We start from the raw sequence: 25,940 nt of genomic DNA, 5'->3' as shown, positions 1-25,940 counted from the left end.
AAACAAGCATTGAGAGCTCAGGAAAGGAGGGCAGAGCCAGCCCAGTGCTTCCAGCAAAGGAGGCAGAGGGCGCTCCAGAACAGGGCAAGGCTAGGCCTCAGCCTTCACAGACCCCCAGACTACTGCCACAGACACAGACCACTGCCACAGACACAGACCACTGCCACATTTTAATTGGTTACACCTAGTAAACTATTTCTCTTCTTTTAAAGGGCCTGGGGAGGTGAATTTCATTTCAAAACTCCTAAGTGATAACATTGACGCCACAGTCCTAAGAGGAGAGGAATGAGAGTCTACACCCTGTAAAACTGAGGAGACAAAGACCCCGTCTAGCCCCTGGATAATCCCCCCGCAGGGTCCTGGCACCAGTAACTGGTAGCTTGGCTGACTCTCACCCTGTCGGGGAGCCTGTCTCTCTGCCTTTCGACACCCCCTGGGCATCCACAATCCTAATAATCACCATATTTGTCATCTTTTTGTATGGTTCTTTTCACTTTCATTTCCACTTCCCTATGTGGTCCTCTTTATTTTTATACTGTATCATAAATTGCTATCCTTATTATAAGCTGCCCTCAATTATTTTAGTTAAGAAGTAAAAAAATTTCTAAATCTCAAATAGAGAGAGAAAGTTAAAAAATAAATCATAATTCCCACTTTCCTTCTCTGGGCTGGTCTGAGCAAAAAGAAGATAAATTAACTTGTTCAAGTTATATCTAAGTAAGAATACTCTGTTTCTGCGTAAGGATCCAAAAGTTTAAGTAAAATCATAGTGATCAGATTGGAAAGAATCTTAAAGACCACAGAGACCAACTTGGTCATCTTACAGAAGAGAAAGCAGCCCCAGAAGACAATCAGCAAGGATCACAATGTTATTTGTGGGCGCACCACAACTTTACAGCGAAACATCCATGCAATCAGTGCTTTCAAATGCTTAAAGGGGACAATATTCCAACCACCTCTCCTGAGCCACGTATCAGTCGCAGGTCACACACATCCCACCACTTCATCACAGTGAAGAACAGTAACCAACAGTTCTACTTTGCCAAGCAACATTCACTTGTACAATTATTTAAAAAGTGTGTCACATTTACTTATTTTCTGAAACTGAGTGGAAGCTAACAGTACAACTGAAACAAAGATGGACACAATGAAGGGTATAATAGTGATGGCTCACCATCAGCTGGCCACTGAGAAGCCATAAGCTGTCCAATTCAATGTGCAATGGGAACAGGGGAAAAGGACAGATGTCCCCAGCACCAAGACCATAATGTCTAAAGACAGTCCAAGCAATGAGGGTCAGTGATAGAAAATTTTAGAAAGATGACTAAAATGCTAAATAAAAACTAGCATCAGTAGAACATTCCAGTAACTCAAATACAGAGGGTGGGCGGGGAGCTTCACGGGTCTGTTGGCCAGGTATATACATACCTTACTACAAGAACCAGGGTAACTAGAACCTTGTTAAAAAGAAGAAAGGACAAGACAGCATCAAACGCAAGTCACTAGTTTCTGCTCTACCCCTTATAAAACTATCACTGATAACTCCTTACTTCTAACAGTATTATCAGTTCATTTCAGATTGCAGACAATACGACTACAGACAGAAGCAAAATATGAGCTACAAAATCACTACCTTGTACAACTATCAACACTTCAGGTTAACCTAAGTTTAATATTCTAGAAATACATGTACATTGTGTAACAGCTGGACGTAAAAATACACATTTATCTTTTAGTTCTCTGGCAATATAGAGCCACATGTTTAACTTCTGTACATGGAAGTTTTAAAACCTTTCTCAGGAATAAATTGTGAATGAAAGCACACGGCAGCCTGTCGTGGCAGAGAAAAGCCTGGAACCCACCCTCCTGGGCAGTACGTTTATATTTCTTCTGGTAGGCTTCTCTCCTCTGAGCAGATGGCACTGGCTGTGTGACATCTCCTCTGGCTCCTCACAAGCTATTGCTCATGTTATCGGCCGAGAATTCCAAGATCCGTAGGATAGATATCAATGAAACACGGATCAGTTGGATGTTCCCCCACTCCGATCTTACTCCATGAAAAACGTGGTCAAAGAAAATTCACATTTAATTTCACCTACTTTTTAAAAATAAAGTACTTCCAAGGAAATTGGTATTGAGTCATAAGCAAAAATTCATCAGAGAAGTAAATGAACTGAACCACAAAAACCACAAAACTCTCAGACACATTTACAAGCTTCTCACTGCAAGAAGGGAGGCAAAGAAGTAGGAAGATGGAATGGTTCCTCCAAGAAAAAGCACTCAGGATTGCCAAGATCTGCAAGGTAGCCAGAGAAAATGGCTATGGAAATCTAGATTTCCATTCACATGTACTGACTTGGTTAAATAAATAAAATAAAAACAGTAATATCCCAGAGTCATAATAAGACTAACAAGTGGAAGGTAAAAATTAAAAACTTCAGTGCCCTCTTCTTTGTCTTTTGGTGGCCTAGGAAGTTCGTCTTTTCTACTGTTTTCTTCTAATAAGCTATTTTAGGCCTTATTTAACTAGTCCTACAAGCTGCTATATGTTCTATCTTTTAAAAAGTCTCATCTTTCTCTCCAGCTACTAATCCGTTAATCTCCACTCCTGTACCACAGAACACCTCCAAAGTGTTACATATTAATGTCCCTAATTCCTCTGCTCCATTCTCTGGGAATTAGACCCACGAGGCATTTATTCAACTACAACAATAGCTCCTGTCTAGAACATCATTAACCTCTATATTAGTAATCCCAATGGCAGGTGCTCAGCCTCCATACTTCTTGAACAATCAACAGCATTTGACAAAGTTGCTCCCTTCTTTTTCTTGGAACACATTCTTCTCTTAGCTCTCAGCTCAGCACCTGGACTTGACTTCTCTCGCTAGCTCTTCCTTACTGGTCATTAGCTTATTCCTGCTCATCAGTCCTCTAAACACTGAAATGCCCCAAGACTCAGTCCTCAAGCCACCCTCTTGTACTACACTCTCCTTGGTGATCTGATCCATCTCACAACTTTAAATACCATCCATAAACTGAAACATTCTGATTATATCCCTAGCTAAAGCCTCTTTCTCTATACTCTAAACCTACTAACCTACTGCCTACTCAGCATCTCTACCTGGATGTCTAGTAGTCCTATTACATCCAAACGCAAACCTATTATATCCAACACTAAGCTCTTGATTTTGCATTGCCCCCTCCAGTGTGCTCTTCCTCACTTTGTCCTTCTAGTGGATCAAGTCAGAAACCTTGGCATCACATGTGATTTCTCTGTTTCTCATGCTTCTTATGGAGTCCATAAGCAACTTTTTTCTTAGCTCTACCTTTAAAACATATAGTGATTTAGGGGCACCTGGGCAGATCAGTTGGTTAAGCATCTGACTCTTGGTTTCCACTCAGGTCATGATCTCAGGTACTGAGATCAAGCCCCACATGAGGCTCCACGCTCAGCACAGAGTCTCCCTGAGATTCTCCCCCACCAAACTCTCTCCTCACCCTCTGCTCCTTTACCTCTTCACGTGCTCCCTCTCTAAAATAAATATAGGGGCGCCTGGGTGGCTCAGTGGTTTAAGCCTTTGCCTTCAGCTCAGGTCATGATCTCAGGGTCCTGGGATCAAGCCCCGCATTGGGCTCTCTGCTCAGTGGGGAGCCTGTTTCTCCCTCTCTCTCTGCCTATCTCTCTGCCTACTTGTGACCTCTCTGTCAAATAAATAAATAAATAAAAATAAAATAAATAAACGAAATCTTTAAAACACATGTTGATTCCAACTTTTTTACCTATCTCCACCATTAGCAACTCAATCTAAACGCCCAATAGCTCTCACTTGAAATTTTACAATTGATTCCTAACTGTTCTGTTTCCATCCTTATTCTCCTACAACCAACTTTCACACAGTTGCAAGAGTGAACCTTTAAAAACTTAGCGTAGCCTCAGCTCCAAAATCTCTGCCCGACATAAGATGACCTCCAATAACCCACATCCTTATATAATCCTTTCCTCTTGACTATGAGCAGGATTTGCAAATATGAAGACTATCAGTTCCACGATTACGTTATGTTATATGGCAAAGGTGAAAGGGGTTTGCAGATGCAGTTATAGTCCCTAATCAGTTAACTGTGAGTTCATCAAAAGGGCGATTATCCTGAATGGGTCCAGCCCAGGCAAGGGAGCCCTTGCCACAAGGGTGCAGGTCTTCCCTGGGCACAGAGGCTGGAAGCAGCAAAGACTTTCCTACTGGCCTAAAAATATCAAAGAGCTACAATGTGAATTATCTACAAAGGGAGTTATGTGACAGGGTACTATGGAAGGCCTCTAGAAGCCAAGGGCCTCCATACAACAGTTGCAAAGAACTGAATTCTGACAACAACCACACAAATTTGGATGAAGATCCCAAGTTCCAGACAAAAACGTAGCCCAATAGCACCTTAATTTCAGTCTTTCAAGACTGTGAAGAAAAAACCCACCTGAGGTTTGGCTAGATTTCTCACCTCCAGAAACTGAGACAATAAATGGTATTGAATTAAGACACTAAGTATTATGTACCAAGAGGGTGTATATTCAATAAACACTGTTGAGGCAATGGTTTCTCATTCATTTAGATGCTCCGAATCATAAAAGCTACATGAATCAAGCTTCCCAATACAACTGAAATTTCTGATTGTCTGATTAGAGGATATTTTATCACCAATTCACAGGATTTGATATCCTACAAAATTAGGCAGTGAAAAAGGGGCACATCATTTCAGTCAAATAGTATATGATTGTAAAAATCAAATTCCAAAAGAACATAAATCAGGGGCTTCTTCATTTTCCTTTTCTATTGTATTCTTGGTGCTCTAAATAAACAAGTGCATCACAAATGCTCTAAGCATTGATTAAAAAAGGAAACAAAAATAACAGCACAGAGAATTTTGCCAGTCTGAAGATATGATGTGATGCTAAGTAATAGGGGAAAACTTCCCTGATATATTCTTAGAGTTTTTTAAATAGCCTGCCTTTGTTCAAATAATTCTTTCACTCTGGAGTATCTAAAATATAATTCTGGGTAGAGGTTACACGTTTGAAGACAAAAATAAAATCTACCAAAAAATTAAATGAATTTTGGATGTCAGTGTAGAAGATACTCAAGGCAAGAATATGAAAATAAAAAGTGACACCATCACAATCCCATTAGGGCTGTGGGAACACCACACTAGCAGACAGCCAAACTCCACCTACCATCTCCCTGGATAATTCTTACAGCTTCCCTCAAAACTTCTCTTACAGGACATACAATCTGTATGCATGGCCAGACAGCAGGCAAGTGAAATTTGAACGTGCACACAGGAAATTCATTCCCTAAAAGCATTTCTCCCTCCATTTTGTCTCCTCTTTGCCTCCTCAGCCGCCATGCAGATAGCTCCCTTTCCACCTATATCCAATTAATTTAGAGCCTTGGCAACCTCCACACAAGGACAGAAGATGGCACAGCCTTGACGTGAAAGAACAGGCAGCTTCCGGGGAATGACCCCAATGCCCACCACAAGACAGGCTTCAGGTAGCCACTCCCAAGATCCACTTCCATCTCTCCTTTAAGGAAATGTTACTGCTGGTTGTCCAGTAATTTCCAATATTAGGAAATGCATGCAAAAAGTGATTTTGTAAAATGCCAAATTCCTGGCTTTGATTCTCAAGGAAAAGACTTTCAAGTTAAATGGATTCATTCACATAGGAATCATGAGGATCAGAGGAGATAAGTGACAATTCCTATAAAGCATTCGGAGACTTTAGGAATAAACATACACACACACATATAATAGGATTAACTTTTACCCAAAGCTGACCTTAGTGAGAATTTGCTCCTTGACTGAAAAAAAAAATCAATGAGTTTGGAATATTTCTAGGATATACAGTCATCCCCCTGGGACACATGCCACCACCCCAAATCCAACAAAACCTTCTCCCTGGACATTTGAGAGAAGCAAGGTCATCTGAAAAGACATCTAGGTGACTGACTAGTTTGCCTGGGACAAGATAATTTATCACAGAGGGAGGCTCAACATAACTAGCCAAAAAGACTCAAGATCGACCCTAGCTTATTGTGATGATTAAATGTGAAAGGCACAGAGAAGGAGCTCATTAAGTATTTAGTGATTATTAATATTGTTATTAATCTAATTAATCATGATTAAAGAGACATCATAGTTATCTTTGATTGAGTTGGTTAGGAATCTTTCATAGGTAAAATTAAGTGACTTGTTACCGAGATGAAACTTGTTACTAATTAAGTGACAGATTCTAAGAAGTTACACAGGAGCTGTGGAATACATTTTTCCCCAAAGTATATAAAATAATGACAGAGAAGTACAGTCATACCACTCACCACAAAGTCATGACTTTGGCCACACTGGTATTTTTACCATCTTGCATTTTTCATGTCTTTTTGATATATTTTCAGAGCAATATTTTTTCACTTTAATGGAAAAGCCATTTAAAAAATACTTAGTTTCCACTCATTTTTTTAAAGATTTTTATTTATTGGGGCGCCTGGGTGGCTCAGTGGGTTAAAGCCTCTGCCTTCGGCTCGGGTCAGGATCTCAGGGTCCTGGGATCGAGCCCCGCATCGGGCTCTCTGCTCAGTGGGGAGCCTGCTTCCCCTTCTCTCTCTGCCTACCTCTCTGCCTACTTGTGATCTCTGTCTGTCAAATAAGTAAATATTATCTTTTAAAAAAAAAAAAAAGATTTTTATTTATTTATTTGACAGACAGAGATCACAAGTAGGCAGAGAGAGAGAGGAAGGGAAGCAGGCTCCCTGTTGAGCAGAAAGCCTGATGGGGGCTTGATCCCAGGACCCTAGGATCATGACCTGAGCCAAAGGAAGAGGCTTCAACACACTGAGCCACCCAGGCGCCCCTCCACTCATTTTTAATAGTAACATATGATGCCCAGAAAATAACTTATGTATTATAACTTATATGTCATGATCACTGTGAAAATAATATATTTGAGAAAAAAATATATATTCAGCAAAGAACGGTAACAAGCATGTATCATGATCGTTATTAAGATAGTATTTTTGAGAAAAAGAGAATATACAGAAAAGGCTAGTAGATCTAGAAAGCATGTAGGAAAATAACAAGAAGCATGTTTCAGAGCACTGAGCACCAAAATACAGGCAGTCTCCCACTCACTCATTCAAAACACAGCGGCAGTGCCAACCACTGGGGATTTGTGGGAAATGCGACCCCGCCGTGAAACACGGTGGCAAACTCTAAACATGTCTCAAATACACAGAAAGCATAAAGCGCCCTGTGACTCGAGGAACTACTGGCAGAAATGATCAGAGAAAGCCTCCTCACTGAGGTGAACTTCTGAGAAATCCTGCCAGGAGACAGGTTCGGTAACGAAGTAGATGGAAGAAAAGGCAGGCATCTTAAACACAGGGAAAGGCAAGTCACTGCTGCAGAAGCTTCCAGAGAACAGCTCCCAACAGTTCTATGTAGATTCTACTCAGAACTCTCAGACAAGTGACAAGCCACACAAAAGACTGCTCAGGAGAAAAGAGGGAAGACACCTGCATATAGGCAAAGGTACCCCCAAGTTAGGAAGGAAACACACCAAAGCAAACTGAGCAGGTGGTTTCAGCTTTCTGGCAGCAGAGACAATTCGTGAGCTAGAAAACAGCACACCACAAAAGCAGGTTAATTAGTAAAAAAATGTTACCTGCCTACTAAAGGAAAGATAATTCTGTTGAGTCTCTAATGGATAAAAATGGAAATTATTTTATTTTTTCTACATAATCAATATCCATTATAACAATTATCCGTAAAAGTTGGATTTTAATTTAGAACCACTGAACTCATGTTTTTCTTTAAGATTTATTTATTTGCAAGAGAGAGAGAAAGAGTGTGTGTGTGTGTGTGTGTGTGTGTGTGTGTGTGTGTGTATGAGCGGGTATAGAAGTAGAGGGAGAAAATCTCAAGCCCCCCCCTGAGATTAAGACCTGAGCGGAAACCAAGAGTCAGACACCTGACTAAGTGACCCTGGTGCCCCACTCATATTTTCTAACTCTGAATTTCTCTTTCTCAGTTATCACCAAGTTTCTGCCTAGAAATGTAAAAAGGAAAAAAATACATAATAATCTATTTAAAAATCTACTTTCCATAAGTTTTCAAAGCAACTATTTTAACAAATTTTCTCTAAACTTACAATTATTCTTCCAAAATATGAACAGTTTTCACTGATGCATTACCAAGGAAATGTGGCAATTTCGAAAAAACCTTTCTTTACAGTAGAAAGGAACCTGCAGTCTCCAGGTAAGTTATAAAATCATTCCTGACCGAGTAAGTACTTTACAACCAATCTTTTTTTTTTTTAATTTTAGGACTCAGCCAATGCAAGAACATACAGGAAGTAATGGAACAGGGCTCCTGAAAGAAGAAACCAAACCATAACTATCGATCTAGAAACTCAAATGAATCGATTGATAAGCTATTAGAACAAATAACACTTTGATCAAGGGAATGAATTTAAAATTCCTAAAAATCAATAGCATTTTCAATCTCAGTAATAACCAACAGGAAATAAAGTTACTATGAAAAAAATCATTTATAATAACAATGACTAAGTAGTCCCCCCTTATCCATGGTTTCACTTTCCACCGTTCCAATTACCCACAGTCAGCACGGAACAGGAGATGACACTCCTTCTGACGTACTGCCAGCGGGACAGAAACCTAACACCACGTCACAGTGCCTGCATGGTTCCCCTCGCTCGACCCCCTCACATGGGCATTTTATCATCTCACGTTATCACAAGATGGATGAGTACAGTACAGTAAGAAATTCTGAGAAAAAGACCACATTCACATAACTTCTATTACACTATATTGTTATCATTATTCTATTTTATTATTAGTTATTGTTAATCTCTTACTGTGCCTAATTTACAAACTTTATCATAGGTATGTACAGGCAGGAAAAAAACATAGGATATACAGGGATCTATATTGTCTACGGTTTCAGGTACCTGCTATGGGTCTTAGGATCTATCCCCTGTAAATAAGGCGGGGACTACTGGGTATAAAGAGGTCAATTCGAAGCAAATTGCAAAAATCTACAAAGAACCATGAAAGATCAGAATAAATAGTGATATATGTTGAATGTGGAGACTAAAGAGTATAAAATGCCAGCTCTATCCAAATTATTTTAAGGTAATTCCCAACAAAATTTCTATGGGGGTGGTTAGGAGGACTTTTAAACAATACCCAACTTCATTTGAAAAAACTAAACAAGTGAGTAAACAAGAAGCTTGTTGAAAAATAACAAGAAAAAAGCAACAATGAAAACTGGCGAAAGAACTGACACAGCGAACAGATTCTACTTTTAAATTTAATATATACCCTCATAAACCTGTGTAGAAATAAATTATATAAGGAATAGTGTTAAGAAACTATTTGGGAGAAAAATGTACTCATCTCCACTTCATGTCATATGCCTAAACAGACTGTGGAGAGTTCTGTGGAAAGTTCTGTTACATGTTTAAAAACAAAAGAAAACAAAGAAAAACAGAAGAAATATTGGTAATTCCTTGATCCGGGGTTAGAAATGACAGCTCTACAAAAGAAGTAGATGAAATAAATGGAGGACACATAAATTTGACCGCATGAAAATTTAAGACTTCTGATGTTTATAAATATCAAAAAACTTGAAAGTTTAGAAAAGAAATTGGGGGAAATCTCTGCAGTGAATGATACAGCCAGCCACTGTTTACTTGAGCTCTGGGACAGAGTATCAGCTCTTTGAAATGCTGATGGCCTTTTCAACATTCTACTCCATATAAATAGTTCTTTGCATCATTTTAAGTACAGATCTGGAAAACATAAGCTATATTTTATTTCAGAAACAAATCTGGGCTTTGGAAAATAGTTTATTTGCCCATAGATTTATGAGATCTCAAATATGTGAAAAAATATCTTTGATCTTAGAAATAGTTTGAAAAGACTCAGAGCCTTCAGTTACATGGGTATGAAATAAAGTCTCTGAGATTTTTAAAAACCATCAGACTGCCATGTCTTTGTTCTTCTAGAGAAAAAGCTATCTTATCTTATAACTCTTGAAGATATATTTAGAACTAAGATTTTTTTTTCCTCTACTCTGAGCTTTCTTACAAAAAAGCAACCTTACCTTTCAGTTTGTTTTAATCCCAAAGGAGATAGTATCTGAAAAACAAAAATAAAACACGATAGGAAAAAAACAGTTGAAAATTAATGGCTCAATACAGTTATGCCTCTGTGATTTTTCATATTAAGTCTTAAAAGAGCTCTGTGAAGAAATAGGTCCACGATTTCTCTAAGTTTGCACTAGAAAGACTTTAAGCAAGTGGGGGCAGCACCTCTGGGGTTGAGCACAGTGTAAACAATAAAATCTCCTGTCTCTCTCTTCTCTGTAAAAGGCCAAATACCTGGCCAAAGGTAAAAAACAGGTAGAGTCATATGCATTGATATCCACTATCTACTATGCCTCTTGTACATGTAAGTACTAACACTTACTATTGGACAATACAACTAAATAAAAATGAGGTCAATGTTTACATGTCAAATGGTAAAGTTTGGTCTGCTTTACTTTCCACTTTGATAAATATTATTCTTTGATTACTGGTCACATAATTTTTCTAAAACTTAACCTCTAGAAGTGACAGTGAAAAACTCCTTCACAGCACTTCTACACCCTGAGTCATTCGATGTAATTTTACTTTATCAATATCATTGGGAAAGTATTTTAAAAAGGGCGGGGGGAGTTACGTTGCAATTACTAATTGTTCATAACACGTTAATTTTCACCTACCTATATTTGACCATAAGAAACAGTTTGAGATTATTTTTATATGGATGATATCTGGTGCATTTACTTAAATCAATCCTGAATTTCAATACTGGCAAAAAAAAAAAAAAATGACATCAATATGTAAATGCAAGGCATAAATTTAAAAAAAAATCTATTTATAGTTTCACAGACACAGTCCATCAAACCCAGGAGCCTCAGTACTCTGAAGAAGAAACATCGACACAAAGCACCTGTACTTGGTTACCCCCTGGTTAACTATGGATCTTTCCCTGGCCATTTGTTGGCTTGTCCTTCCTACCTGCCCTCTCTACAGTTCCCCTTTCCTGCCTAGCTCATAACAGATTGGGGCAGAACGGAAATGGAAGTGGAGTTTGCAAATGTATGAGTCCCTTAAAGCAGTAAAAACCCCTGAAGTGCGGATGCTGACTTCGAAGTAGCCATTCCGGACCACTACACAGAACTAGAGCATGGTTACATATGCCAGGGAACCAATGCTCTTACAGGTAAAATGGCAACAAACAGATGGTCACATGACTTAGAAACCAAATTTAGTTCCACCGACTTCAGAGAAATCATTACATCATCACAGAAATCATCAAAGTGCAATATCAGATCCTAATCTTAATTGGTAGATAGCAAGCCTTGCTTCTCAAAGTAGGGCTTATGTACACCTGGAGCTAGGTGGCAAAAGACAAGGGCTCCACATTACCACAAGAAAAGCATGGCTCATCTGTCAAAACTGCAAATATTGAATGAATCATTTATTTTTGCCTGGGGGGGGAACACATGAGTTTTTTAAATTATTTCCCTGATAGTAAGTGATTCACAATTATTTCATGTTAAAAAATATATATAAGAAAATATTATAGAAGAGAACAAAGAAAAAAATCATTAATGTTAAACCAAAGCACCAAACTATAAAACATTCCATACTTGAGACCACCCCTTTAAGACTACTTAGATCCCCAGGTGATGGTAAGATAATGAGATGGAACATTCACTCTGCCCTGCCCTTAGGGATTCTTCAAGGTCAAGCTCTGACATCATCATTACAACTCCACCCCCATCTCCACCATGACCACCGCTCATATAACTTACTAAATGACTCATTATTATATCTGAAACCATACTAAGTTCTTTATATACATATTCTCATCTATTGTTGCTAAGTTGATAGACTTGGGAATTTTAAATCTGTACTATCAGACTTTTAAAAACTAATATTATTCACTCATAAATCATGTATATGGTAATAAAATTCAAATGTTATAAAAGGGTAAACAGTGAAAGTAAATGTCCACTGCCTCCCGTACCTCCCTATAAACATTTTATATGTATTATACAATTGAATGGGTGTAGGTACACACATACACATATAAAGCCCTCTCCCACAGACTTAACCTTTTCTTAAATTTTATATTTTCAGTGTTCCAAGATTCATTGTCTATGCGCCACACTCACTGCTCCATGGAATACCTGCCCTCCTTAATACCCACCACCAGGCCCTCCCAACCCCTACCCTCCCCCCTCCAAAACCCTCAGTTTGTTTCTCAGAGTCCACAGTCTCTCATAGCTCATCTCCTGTGGAGGCCAAGAAAAACAAGGCTGTACCCACCTTGAGTCTAGCCCTGACATAAGTATAGCTATCTTGACAAAGCAAAAGCTGGCACCTTGCACCCCCTCTCCATTGGCTCCCCTCCCCTCCGTAGTATGTGTGACATTCCTCAGCCACCCCTGGCTGCCCTAAAAGAAAAACAAATAGTTAACTTGCAGAGATCACAATCCTGAAAGACAGGAGTCTCCCTTGGTTTACAAATGTCCTAGAGATTTAACAATAGCCCAATTTCCAGAGGCAAATAACTCGGTTCCCCAAGCCCTAATGTCGCCCTCCCCACCATAAAACTGAAGGAGGCTGAGGCAGAAGGAAATGTAAATAAAGTTAAATTTCATCTAAACCTAAATCTCACTAACAAGGACACTTGACAGGAGAAATGTGAAACTTTATCTCTAAACCTCCAAGATAGTGTCAGCAATCATTCCCAAGCATATGACCCACTGATATACATCTAAAGGGTCTCACGAGAAGATTTTTACTACTGGTAATAACCTTTCTCCCAACAATAGCTAGCCCCTCAAGGTCCTGGAGACCTTGTTTCCAAAATTCCTTAAAGACTAACATCACCCCCTTTGTCCTCACCCACCGCCGAGTCCACCCCTACTCTGCCTTTAAAAACTCTGACTGTAGTCTGGTTCGGGGTCCAAGTCCCAACTCCACTGCATCGTGTATACTTGGGCCCAAGCTTCAGCATGTCACCTGGGGGTCCAAGTCCCTACTCCGCTGTGTCGGGTATACTTGGGCCCAAGCTTAAGCTTGTCAAATAAACCCTTGTGTGATTACATCGGTGTTGGCTCCTTGGTGGTCTCTCAGACGTGAAAACTCGGGCATAACACTCCCCCTCTGATTTCCTCCAACTCACTTCTCCTCTCCTTCACCCAATGTCCTCCATGTTATTCTTCTGCTCCACAAGTAAGTGAAACCATATGATAATTGACTCTCTCTGCTTGACTTATTTCACTCAGCATAATCTCCTCCAGTCCTGTCCATGTTGATACAAAAGTTGGCTATTCATCCTTTCTGATGGAGGCATAATATTTCATTGTATATATCTTCTTTATCCATTTGTCTGTTGAAGAGCATCTTGGCTCTTTCCACAGTTTGGCGACTGTGGCCATTGCTGCTATGAACACTGGGGTACAGATGGCCCTTCTGTTCACTACCCACAGACTTAACTTTTACACAAATGTTAGCATACTGCTCTATATCATATTCTTGCCAGTTAAGAATTTACACTGATAATATTCCATAGAAGTCAAGTAGGACACTGAGATCTACCTCATTCTTTTTAATGGTGGAGAGTGTTCCACATTCCATCACACGAAAGCCCCACCATGTACGTAATTCAGCCACATCCTTGTTGATGAACATTGACATTTTTTCCAACATTTTGTTAAACTGAATAAACCTATTAAAAAAATACCCTTGTACACATATGTTTGCATACACATTCTAGCATTTGGAGAATAAACTCCTAAAAGTTGAACTGCAAGGTCAAATGGTGTACCCATTTTAAATCTGAACAGATACAGTCTAATGGATCTCCCAAGTGGCCATGCACTAGTTACAAGTCCCACCAATGAGCCCCACCACCAATTATGAGTGTCACATTCCCTATACCCTTTGTGGCACCATAAATGATCAAACCATTTTATCTCTGTACTGCCAAAGAGTTTTACTAAAATAAAGTTACACTAAATAATTTTTAAGAAGATTTTTTTTAATCTGACTTTTGTGCAAAGAATTGTTTAAATTGTTTAAACACGAAATCAAAGAGTTTAAAATGTAGGAAGCTGGAGCATCATGGTATTCACAATGAAACACAGAAATACATTTATGAAAGAACCTATGATTAATAAGAGAACAGCATAAGGCCTCACAGAGGTGCTGGAGAAGGAATAGCAAATGCAGACAGTGGCTGGGAATGCACTCATGGAAGAGGTAAGACTAAAAATTAATGAAGTCTGGGCAGCCAGGAAAGTAGCGGGAAGAGGAAGCAGATGGTGTACAAACAAGATGAATAAAGGCAGAGTTCAAAGTCCAAACAAATACTTTATGTTGGATGCAACTGATCTAATACCTAGCTAGGAGTTGCTCAAAATACCAACAGTGCAGAGAAGAAAAGCAAAACAAAAGCCAAATAAGACAGCTTTACAAGCTGCAGTGGCTGAAAAGAATTTCTAAAAATCAACTCTAAATGGAGAGCAGCAATTCAGAAAGGTTCTAGGTGACTATATCCTTTAAAAAGGTTCAAAACCCTGGTAGGGCAGGACTTTCCTTAGACATTTTATAGATGCACTATATGATGCTCTTAAAAACATCTACTTAATATCATCATTTTGCTCAAAATAAAAGGATGTAAAAAGTGATGCTATAACTTCACTTCATGTTTTATCTGGCTGATAACTGCAATCCAGCCTTTTCAAACCCAAGACGGCAGCAAACTCCAGCAAAAACAAGGGTTTTGAAGGAAAAAGTCCTGACTTCAAATCTGCATCCACCTTAACTAGCAAGTCATTCAATCTTTGAAATCTCATCTGCAAAATGTTACAAATGCTATGCAAATGAAATTATATAGATATAAGATTGATTGATTGATTGATAGACAATATTTAATCCTAGAGGGAAAGAGAGACTCTACACATAGAATCAAGCTGGGTGCCTAACACACAATGAGTGAGCTCTACACACAATTTTTCTTTCTTCTTCCCTTCTAGCCCACTTCAAGTAAAACCAAAATATATAGTACCACTTAAATACTGACTGCTCCCAAGCCCATCTTTTAGTTTTCTCTAATTTCATTGAGATAATTCTATCAAAGCAGTAAAAAAAAAAAAAAAAAGAAAAAAGGACTCAGTGATAAAGAATGTCTAAGCAATTCAAAAAGAATGGCATGTTTTACAAGTTACCGATACAAAACAAAATTTAAAAAAAAGCATTTTGAATTAAATTCAAGAGGTCATATATAAAAACCCTATTATCAATACAACATTCTTGATTTGATCTATCACCCTAAGAGTTGTTCATTTTGCTTAATAAAAGAGAACTCCTAATATCTGCTCTTCTATAATTAACACTGAACCACTATGGTTTTTTTGTTTGTTTGTTTGTTTGTTTTGGTGTGTGTGTGTGTGTGTTTATTTAATTTCTTTTCAATGTAACAGAATTCATTGCTCCATGCAATACATGCCCTCCATAGTACCCACCACCAGGCTCCCCCAACCTACCACACCTCCCACCCCTTCAAAACCCTTAGATTGTTTTTCAGAGTCCATAGTCTCTCATGGTTCATCTCCCGCTCCAATTTCCCTCAACTCCCCTCTCCTCTCCAACTCCCCATGTCCTCGGTGTTATTTGTAATACTCCACACATAAGTGAAACCATATGATAACTGACTCTCTCTGCTTGACTTATTTCATTCAGCATAATCTCTTCCAGTCCCGTCCATGTTGATACAGAAGTTGGGTATTCATCCTTTCTGACTGAGGCATAATATTCCATAGTGTATATGGACCACATCTTCTTTATCCATTTGTCCGCTGAAGGGCATCTTGTGAACCACTACGTTTTTAATATAGCTCCTCCCTGGTTTGATTCTAACCATCTTTTCATGAGTGTTTACCCCATCCGCCTTCCCATCTTCTCACTAACTGCTCTGGCACAATATCATGGGCGATATATTGACAGATAGTGTTGAAACCATGTAGTATTGGCCTTGTTTTCTTCATTTCCTCTCTGACTCTAAAACTGCTTATCCCCAATATAACACAGGCATACACCTCCAGGAACATTAAAATTAAGATTCTCTGAGAGAGCACGGTTTTAAATAAAGCAACTTAAGTTAATCTGAGAAGCTCAGCTACTTTAGGTATATCATCAATCATCAAAACCAGCCAGAAACTGCTAGAGTAGCATATTCCAAACTTTACATAAATAAATCTGTGTGTTTCTTAACATTCCACGCTTTCAATTAGCCTTTCTATGGCTCTGCTCATTTTTTTTTATAACCATATACTTCTTCCTATTGATTCTTAGCGCTTCATATATTGGCAGGAAACCACTGCCAACCTAATATAATGCCATGCATTTATGCAGTGCTTTTAATTAAGTCATTGTGGAGTCTCCTTAGCATTTTGATGAAGACGATGCATTGTCTTCCTTGAAGTGAAGGCAGTTGAATTTTTCTTTGTATTTCTAAGTACCTGGCCCAGTGCCTGCTACATAGTAGGTACTCAGTATCTATCATGGGTTGCCAGAGTGACAAAGTCCTGAGTTTGAATCCCGGCTCTGGTACTTTCCAAAGCTAACCTGGAATGTGACCAAATCATGTGACCTCCCAGGCCTTTGGTTTCTTATCTGAAAAATGGGAATGAAGAATATTCATTTCACAGTCTCTGTGAAAATTAAATGAAATAACGTATTTAAAATAATTTCCAAAGTAGCTGATACATAAGAGCTGAAGAAATTGTAGTGGTTTTCACTAAACCTCACATACACCCTCACTCACATTCTGAGGTCATGAATTACACAGATAATGTCAGACAGTGGGTTTGGTAAGTATGTAACATTCCCTCCCTTTTAAGACCACTTAAGTATAGAGAGGTGGGTACTAGGCCCTAAGCAGCAGCAAATGTTCTCTGGAAATCGCCATGACCATTTTAGACTACTTCCTACACCTTGTTTCACAGGCCAGTTCTGTCAATACTGACCTCACACTTCCTTGAAGCTCAACCCTTCCATGACCCATTAACAACTATAATATGAGTCTGTGGCCACCTAATCCTCCAGTCCTCCTTGTGTCTATGTCCTTCCTTGTATCTAACCCTTGATACTCCATTGATTCTAGTATTCAAAAGAGACATACAGGTACCATCCCCATTCACTCTCCTAAGCTTCTCTTCCATTTAGCTGTTCCTGAATTGTATCCTTTATAATAAAACAGAAACGGTAAATAAAGTGCTTTCCTGGGTTCTGTAAGCCGATCTAGCAAATGATTGAATTTCAGGAGGGGGTTAATGAGAACCTAAGATTGATAGCTGATTGGTGAGATGTACAGGTGACAAGCTGGGATGGTGATCCCACCTGAAGGAGTTGGAAGGGTAGAGGGAATCTGATGGGACTGAGCCCTTTACCTGCAGGGTCAGAGCTGAATCTGGGTACTTAGTGCCCAACCAAATTAAATAGCAGAATATCTAGTTAGCAGTATCTGCAGAGTTGGAAAATTTGGTTAGTATGGGGGAAAGGAAAACAAAGGATGCATTTGTTATCAAAAATGTTATGAGTTAAGATAGTTCACAGGCATTTTAGAAGGGGCAGGACAAAAATGCAGTCAGTCAATTAAGAGATAATAGTGAATTCATTCTAGAATTCATTCACATTCTTTTTTTTTTTTTCACTCACATTCTTGACTGTGAACCATCACTCTAATGTTTGGAGAAACTGAATAAAGTAAAGCACATGAATGATTGTGGAAATCGATATGCTATAGCATTCTTAAAATACTGCATCAGGCGGTTGACTTCAAATTACAAAAGAATTACATTCTATCCACTTCATTATGAGTTGGAGCAGCTCCACATGCTTTATAGTAAAAAGGTTGATTAGAGTGACTGAAATGCATGAAACCAAGTGGAGCTGAAACACGGCCCTCCATCACCCTCGAACCCAACCACCACATAAAGCAGGACCATCTAGGGAAGGTGTGCTCTGATCCTTCAGCCCTGATAGAAGCAGCACTAGGCAGGTTCCCTCCCTCTGGCTCCTTAGTTCAAGGGCAAGAACGGTGAACTTCACCATGGCTGCCCTCCACAGCAGGGGTTGGTTGCTGAAGGTTTATAAGGTGATGTCAAGAACAGTAGTGGGGGAAAGAAGAGCACAGAAGTGGGCTCATCTGCAGAAAAGAAACTTCTGTTTATATAAACCACTGTTGACAATGAGGTTCACAGAAAAACGATCTAGGCCTTGGACCTGCAGTGTAAAGTGCTCACAACTAAAATGGCCCAGAAGCTACTCTTACTACAACTAAGAACTTACTACTGAGTTGTTCTTATTACAAAAAAACCACTAACAAAATACATATCTTAAAAGCCAAAAGGAATAAAATAGGAGGCACCACAACACCTAAAATACACTGCACTGCTCTTACTTCAAAATGACAAAGTCAGAGTAATAAAAACTATAGACATAGGTGTGACTGAACAGAGGGACTGGCTTGGGAAACAAGCCTAGAGGAGTTCCTGAGAGCAAGGTTCATCCAGACGCTGGGTCTCCCGAATTTCAAGTTGTTAATGTTTTGTAACATGAGATTGTCAGCGAAGAGGCTAACACCAGATCCTAATGAAGAAAAAGTGGTGGGGAGGGGGGCAGCTACATCATTCATGCTCAAAACTAACAGAGCAAGAGGAATGCTCTGCAAGACCACACTATTATTCTCTAGACCACATTCTCAAATAACCATGCCCACAGTGGATTGAGGGTAGAAGAGGTCAGTGAGAAACACTAAGCAGTCTCCTGCTATAATTAAAACAACTTCCTACATAATGATAGGTAGACTCTTCGAATTTATTTTCTTACAACAAAGGGAGAAATAGGTATTTTATTCTGCCCTATCCTGAAATCTAGTATAAATGGATGTCTGATTTAACAGGAACAAAAATGAAAGGTACACATTTAGTTATTTTAAGATCTAAAACTACTAAGATCGGTATTTTTAGGTGACCTACAAAGAGCAGCATGAATTTGAAGGACTTTTTACTCTTTAACAACAGATCCCTTCTATCCCCTGCCTGATCTCTGAAGGGGGTAAAACTTCCCAATCTGCTACTAAAAGTCAACTGTACAAACCAGGAGTTAGTATGTTGTTTCAGTAATCAGTATCAACACCCAGTGGAACCCACAAAGTGGGAATCGACACAAGGCAGGGAATTGTGCAGGTGTACCTGTCTCCCTGCCCACCCCACCCCCCAACTTTCCATTCTCAAGTGAGGCAGACTGTGGTCTGGTCACTCTATGATGAAGGCTGAGGAAGGAGAAAGGAAAAGAGGAAAAGCTCTTCTGAGAGCTGAATGTGCAAAGACGCAGGTTGGACACTGCAAACCCTATGGGCAACCTTCACCATCACTTTTTCTATGTGTTCTTCTCATCAACAACCAACTTCACAAACTATGTAGATTACATGTCAAATAACAGAAAAAGTGCGAAATAATAACTAGTACCATTAGCACAGTGCTGGTTAAATGAAAAATAGTTAAAAAAAAAAAAAAGTTAGGTTTTTTTCCTTCCTTGATTTTCCAGGGTGGGGTTGATCAGCTGAGTGCTAGAAAGGCACGATCTCCCTCCAGAGTGTTGAATGCACTGTCACCCCAGCATAAGGAATCAGGCTAAGAAGCCCCTGCATCCATGAGGGGCCTGGGCTGATTTGCCACGTTCATGATTATGTTTTCACAAGCCTATTCAGTTCTTCATGTGTGTAATGCCCTTAATACCAGGTCTGGCTCCACAGTGGTTAGCGGCATTAACTAGCTGAAGTCACAGAAGAGTATTTAGAGCTAGTTATTGGAGGCTGGTATGGAAATTGATGCAAAGTATATGTAAATAGGTCTCATTCAAAATGCTGCCTCTTACAAAAGGCAGTCCACACCCCATACTCACGACTTGAGCATCTGATGGCACTTGCACATGGACACACTGCTGCTGTGAGGGCTCACTCAAGATCTCCCATGCGCTGGTAGGCTCCAAGCCCAGTTTTTAGAGGGAGCACAGTGCAAGGCCATTGTCCCCAAACACGAAGCCTTAACAAAGACAGTAGAAGAATGAAAAAAGGAGGAGGAGCCTGGCTATTTGCTCAACAACCCCAAGCCCAGGCAATCTCTAGTCCCTGCTGGTGCCACTTGGTGGAGGAGAAACCTGACCTGTCCTGGATAAGGACCCCCAGGAAGAATTCAAAGCAGCCATGGAGCCCTGGGGACATCAGCCATGTGGTCTAGCCATGTGGGCCTCACACAGACTTGCCAGGATGGACCTGAGCCAGATGCTAATGATTTCATTGAGGGAAATGACAAGTGTTCCTCCTGACAACATGTCAGGGTTCCTGCTCTAGAATCATGGGATCACTCTGTCTAGAATAAATATCCCTTCAGTTACAGTGATGTGGGTTTGCCCCGGGGCTCAGCACAAGTCTTGAATCCAGGGAGTTACACAACAGAGTAAAGGAGAAGTAGGGGCAGAATAAACTCTCCACTGATGGTCACTTGAGACAATGCCATGCTAATCATCCTGGATCAACCACCTTTGGAGCTGCTCAGTCATATAAGGATGACATAGGAGGTAATTATCAGAGCAAATAATGTGCATGCATTTTCTGCATCGTAAAAACACACAGTCACAGAGCTTAACAAAAACGCTGAACCTGTGAATGATCTCAGTAGTAGCTGAGAACGCACCTCAACACTTCCTCCCTGACATTAGGTATTCTGAGTGTTATTTTCAAATCTGTCAATTAATGCTTCAGAATGTATCCCTTGATATATTATAAGTGTTTAAAGGTTTCCATATGTTTTTATTAAACCATTGTACTTTCTTTTTAAATTGAAAATGTTGGGCATTTTTAATACTTCAGTGATGATTTTTTTTTTTTTTAAAGATTTTATTTATTTATTTATTTGACAGACGGAGATCACAAGTAGGCAGAGAGGCAGACAGAGAGAGAAGAAGGGAAGTAGGCTCCCTGCTGAGCAGAGAGCCCGATGTGGGGCTCGATCCCAGGACCGTGGGATCATGACCCGAGCCGAAGGCAGAGGCTTTAACCCACTGAGCCACCCAGGCGCCCAGTGTGATGATTGTTTTATAGCTTTTGTTCATCACATATATTGCAGATATGAGAAATATTTGGTGATTTCCATTTCATTCTTTTTTTCTGGTGCTTGATAAAAAAAATAATAATCGTTTGAAAAATCTGATCACTAAGCATAAATCATCCCACCTTCCCATCCAAGTAGAAAATTTTTTTCATAACTAAACTGAAAATACATGCAACATATTCTGATAGTTGGTTTTAGGAAACTGTTGTTTGAGCTGTAAGATTATGCTGCATAAGATAAACCACCAGAAATGTTTGTGGCTCCTGCTCTTCAACAGCTGAATGATCCCTTGCACTCCTAAAGCCTGGAGGAGGCTGGAAATGGCTGGAACTGACAGGGAGGCAGGCAAAGCAGGTAGGATCATGCCAGTCCTGCCTGCAACCAGATGATGGAGAGAAGGAAGAATTAATAATGCACCACTCTGGCAATTTCTTTAGCAGCTATATTTGAGCTGGAAATAGATTTGCCTCAAGTGCTCTGGCATGCAGTATGTCAGCAATCCCTCTCCCCTTTCACAAAGGAAAAGCAAAACAACACAGACTTTAAAACATCCCCCAGAGCTGCCAGCTTACAAGGGTATGAGATACCCAAGAGGAACTGCTATGCTACATACCCATGGAATAGACAAGCAACAGAAACACATTGTTTTTCAACATAAGAAAACAAAACAAAATTATAAGTAACATGTTTAAAAGAAAAAGCCATTTTTGAAAAATGCTCAGATTTCTCGGGATCTGCACCCACGAGATGCATGGGAAGTACAAGGAGCCAGATGTTGGCTGGTGCTTGCTAACAACCGCCTCCCTGCAGCAAGATGGCCTGTCTCTCCACATGACAATCCAAGGGGGCATGTAAGTGACAAAGGAAATACGTGGTCTGTTCTCAGTGGAAAGCCAATGTGACTCCCCTTCAACTGAACACGGTAGCCTTTGGGCTCGTCTTCCCAGAAGCAGGACTATAGCTGGCTTCGATCACCTGAGACACTGAACTGTTCCAGTAAACAGCTAGATCTCCCCACTCCTGTTTGCACAGTTTATCATATACTTATGTTTGGGGTCCCTGAGTGTGCATTCTTTGTACACCAGTCAATGGAAATTTATTCCACCAAAATGGCTTAAGCTCCTTCACCAGTAAGTTCAAAAACCGTGCAAGTAGCAGAACAAGAACTGAGAAAGGGGAGGGATGATGGCTGAGACGTGGGAGGGTCCACACGTTCCCAGAACAGTGCAGTGGAACTGTAGCAAACACCTTGGTAGACAATCGTCATCTCCTCCACGCAGCTATCCCTGAAAAGAGCAATGACTGGCAGGTAGGGAAAGAGGAAGTAGAACAGATTATAAATTAATTGGTACAGAGAGTAAATCCCAGAAGGAAGTTGCCTATTAGTTTCAAGCAGGTAAAGTGGATATGCATTATCCTCGCTCTTTTCTGAGCACACTGAGAGCTGCTGTCACTGCAGAACCAGAATCAGCCCTGGAAAATTCTCAGTGAGGGCAGCTTCCTGCCTGCCATTCTCTAAGGCCCAGCAGTAATGAGCCCTTCACCGGCCTGGTCACTCCACTCTGGCCTCCACATGGCCAGCAGGAAATCTTGGTAAGACTCTAGGTGACTGCTGCTCTCCATCCTAGATAATCGTGTCATAACAGAAACTCCTGATGAAAAGTCTCTGAGATTTACGGGATGCCTAGGTGGCTCATTCGGTTAAACCTCTGCCTTCAGCTTAGGTCACGATCCCAGGGTCCTGGGATCGAATCCCACATCAGGCTTCTTGCTCCGCGGGGAGCTGGCTTCTCCCTCTGCCCCTCTCACCGCTCCTGCTCTTTGTCATTTTCTCTCTCTCTGACAAATAAAGTCTAAAAAAAAAAAAAAGAAAGAAAGAAAAGTCTGTAAGACTTAAAAGTCTAACTCACTACAATTGGGGGGTAAAAGGAAACCAGTAGGCGGTCTTCTGAGCATCTCTTAGAACATTATAGAAAAATAACCCACCTTCAGAAGACCAAGCCTTGGTACCTCTACTGCACAAAGCAGGGTAAGTCCAAGATGGCATGAAAGGTTGTATGACACACTATCCTGTCCTGTCACTTTACATGACCTAGTAGGTGTTTAAAGTTTAAGTATTAGAACATAAAGAACTTTCTTTATAGGAAAAGATTACAGATTAGAGGGAAAATTTCTAGAATTTTTACATCATATGATAACTGAATTATATGCTACATTGTATTCCTGTGGGTATATCATCAGCACCTCCATTAATAAATACCTTTAATTTTCAGCTCGAAAAACACAGATGCTTTAAAAAAATAAAACAAAGGGGCACCTGGGTGGCTCAGTTGGTGAAGCATCCGCATTCGGCTCAGGTCATGATCCCAGTGTCCTGGGATCGAGCCCCACATTGGGCTCCCTGCTCAGTGGAGAGCTTGTTTCTACCTCTCCCACTCCCCTTGCCTGTATTCCCTCTCTTACTGTCTCTCTCTCTCTGTCAAATAAATAAATAAAATCTTTAAAAAACTTTAAAAATTAAAAAACTAAAAAACAAAACAAAAAAACCCATCTAGAAACACAAAATTACTGTTGTCTTAAGCTCATAAAAGTAGTAATGCCCCAGTACCCTTTGAGGAAAAAGTTTTCAAACAAAATAGGAATTTTTGGTAGGGGTTAGAGAAGATGGGAGCTTTCATATATAGAATAAAAGAACTAACCCACAGTAATCAAGAGTTTGATTAATTACACAGGAGCTTATTCAGTTGAACAGGAATCCTCACTTGGAAATCAAACTCCCATCATCATCCCCAGGAGCATTTCTGGAACTTTCCCTCTGGATGCAAGTTTTGATCTTCTAATATAGACAAAACCCAAAGCAAACCAGGACCCACAGAAGACGGAGGAAGAGGAATCCCTGCTGGGGCAGCACAGACAGGGACTTGGTGCCCGGATGTCACATTTCTAGGAGCCCCACTGGATGAGGGCTTCCACCAGAACTCTCCACCCACTGAACAAGAGTCCTTGGGACAGTTAGCTTACTTCCCCACCCCATCAAAACCAAAACCAACAACAAAGAAAAAAACATAACTTAAGGCTTTAGTTTCCCATTTAAAGCATACAAACCACCCAATTGTAAATGCCAACAATGGAAAAACAAGCCTACGGGCTAGCTGGTGAAATCAGCCCCTTTAATGAGAATAGGCTCCCTGCTCCGCAATCTCACCAGGAATACCCATTGCTCAATGCACTTAATCCACTTCCTGATGCACAGGCAAGCATGCATTGTTTTAATAAAGGAGGGATTATACTCAACACTTTGTATCTCTGTTTTTTAAATACCCAGTGTTACTGCAACCATTTTATAAGTTGGCTGAAACAATTCCAATGGCTACATAATATTAAATCAAAAGAACATATTATCATTTATTTCATCATTTTCCTATAGGACATTCAGATTGTTTCCCATGTAATTTTGTATTTATACGATTAGTGAATGAACATTTATTTGACTCAACAGATTGCAGACATTTGTGTATTTTGTGACCATAATATTCTCATTGAACAGTCATATCTGAAATGTGTTAGGTAGACAACAACATCAGATGAATAAGTAACCCTTGCCTCTTATCGGCCTCACCCACAAAACATTCCTGATCCTCTCAGCTACACACAGCATTCTAGCTGTCTTCTGAAATTCCTGTAGTTCTTTTTTTGTAACCGCATTGCAGAGAAAAGAGAAAAAAATACTATTTGGTGAGCACTGTTACATGCCAGGCACTGCAATGATCATATTTGAGAAGAAAGTCTGTGCCACAAAAAGGCTGCACCTCTGGCAAAGGAGACACCGAAAACCTACCATTAAATTTTCCAGAACTCTTCAGTGGCCTCACCAAACAGTCTGACTGGAAAAAGCTCAGGTCCAACCCTCAAAGAGATCTCTGAGCCCTATACCCTGGACAGTCTGACAGGGCAGCAGCCCGGTGCACAGTGCATCTGGAGAGGATCTGCCACTGTGGCTGAAGCCAGATGGGGAGATGTGAGCTCACCTTTCTAGCTCCTCCATGACTCAGGCACGTGGCAGCTACCCAGTAAATATAGCTGTTCACCAAATCCTTATTACACATATTATTATGGCTTCTAACATCCCCTCAGGAGTCAAAACATTAAGTACTTGGGACACATCAATCGTTACATTAATAGAAAGGGACTGGGCTAGGGAGAGAGGCTCTTCCAACTGAACAAGTAAATTTTAAATATACAAAAGATGTTCAGCCTGAAGTCGTCAGTCTTCACATTTGCTCTCTAACTCAGAAGGATTTCTGACGTGAGGCAGGAGAAGAGCAGGTTTAGAGCTAGAAGACGTTCCTCCAAAGGCTGTAACATCAAGGCGGCTAACTTGCATGCCAAACGGCCTACAAGACACCATCCCTCCTGTAAATAGGATTCCACACACCCTTAGTATTTCCAGTATTTTTCTTTCACATTTTCAAAGCAATATTTGTGCTCAGGACCATGTCCTGCTTCAAGGACTGCAGACAAATGGATTCACAAGGAGCTCTGAAAAGTGCTCCACTAAGTGGCTGCTTGTCTCATTTCTCCTATGACCGAATTACCCATTTAACAGTATACCCAACCTCAAACGAATGGCAAATCTGGGA

General features: G+C 40.1%; 1 protein-coding gene across 7 annotated transcripts in view; it reads right to left on the bottom strand.

Moving 5' to 3' along the window:
* The window catches only part of FARS2 (phenylalanyl-tRNA synthetase 2, mitochondrial), a 546,789-nt gene that overhangs the window by 435,137 nt on the left and 85,712 nt on the right, over positions 1-25,940 (bottom strand). For 4 of the 7 annotated variants that reach the window (XM_046006558.1, XM_046006561.1, XM_046006564.1 and 1 more), the window contains exon 3: positions 10,168-10,202. The exons of the other annotated variants lie outside the window; for them this stretch is intronic. The gene's annotated coding sequence lies outside the window, so the exon portion shown is untranslated. The remainder of the gene's footprint in view (positions 1-10,167; positions 10,203-25,940) is intronic. 7 annotated transcript variants of the gene reach the window in all.

Source organism: Meles meles, chromosome 5 (assembly GCF_922984935.1).
Source record: "Meles meles chromosome 5, mMelMel3.1 paternal haplotype, whole genome shotgun sequence".
In the NCBI taxonomy this organism is placed as follows: domain Eukaryota; kingdom Metazoa; phylum Chordata; class Mammalia; order Carnivora; family Mustelidae; genus Meles; species Meles meles.
Note: the sequence above shows the minus strand (reverse complement) of the source record. Positions and strands in the feature narration are given on the sequence as shown.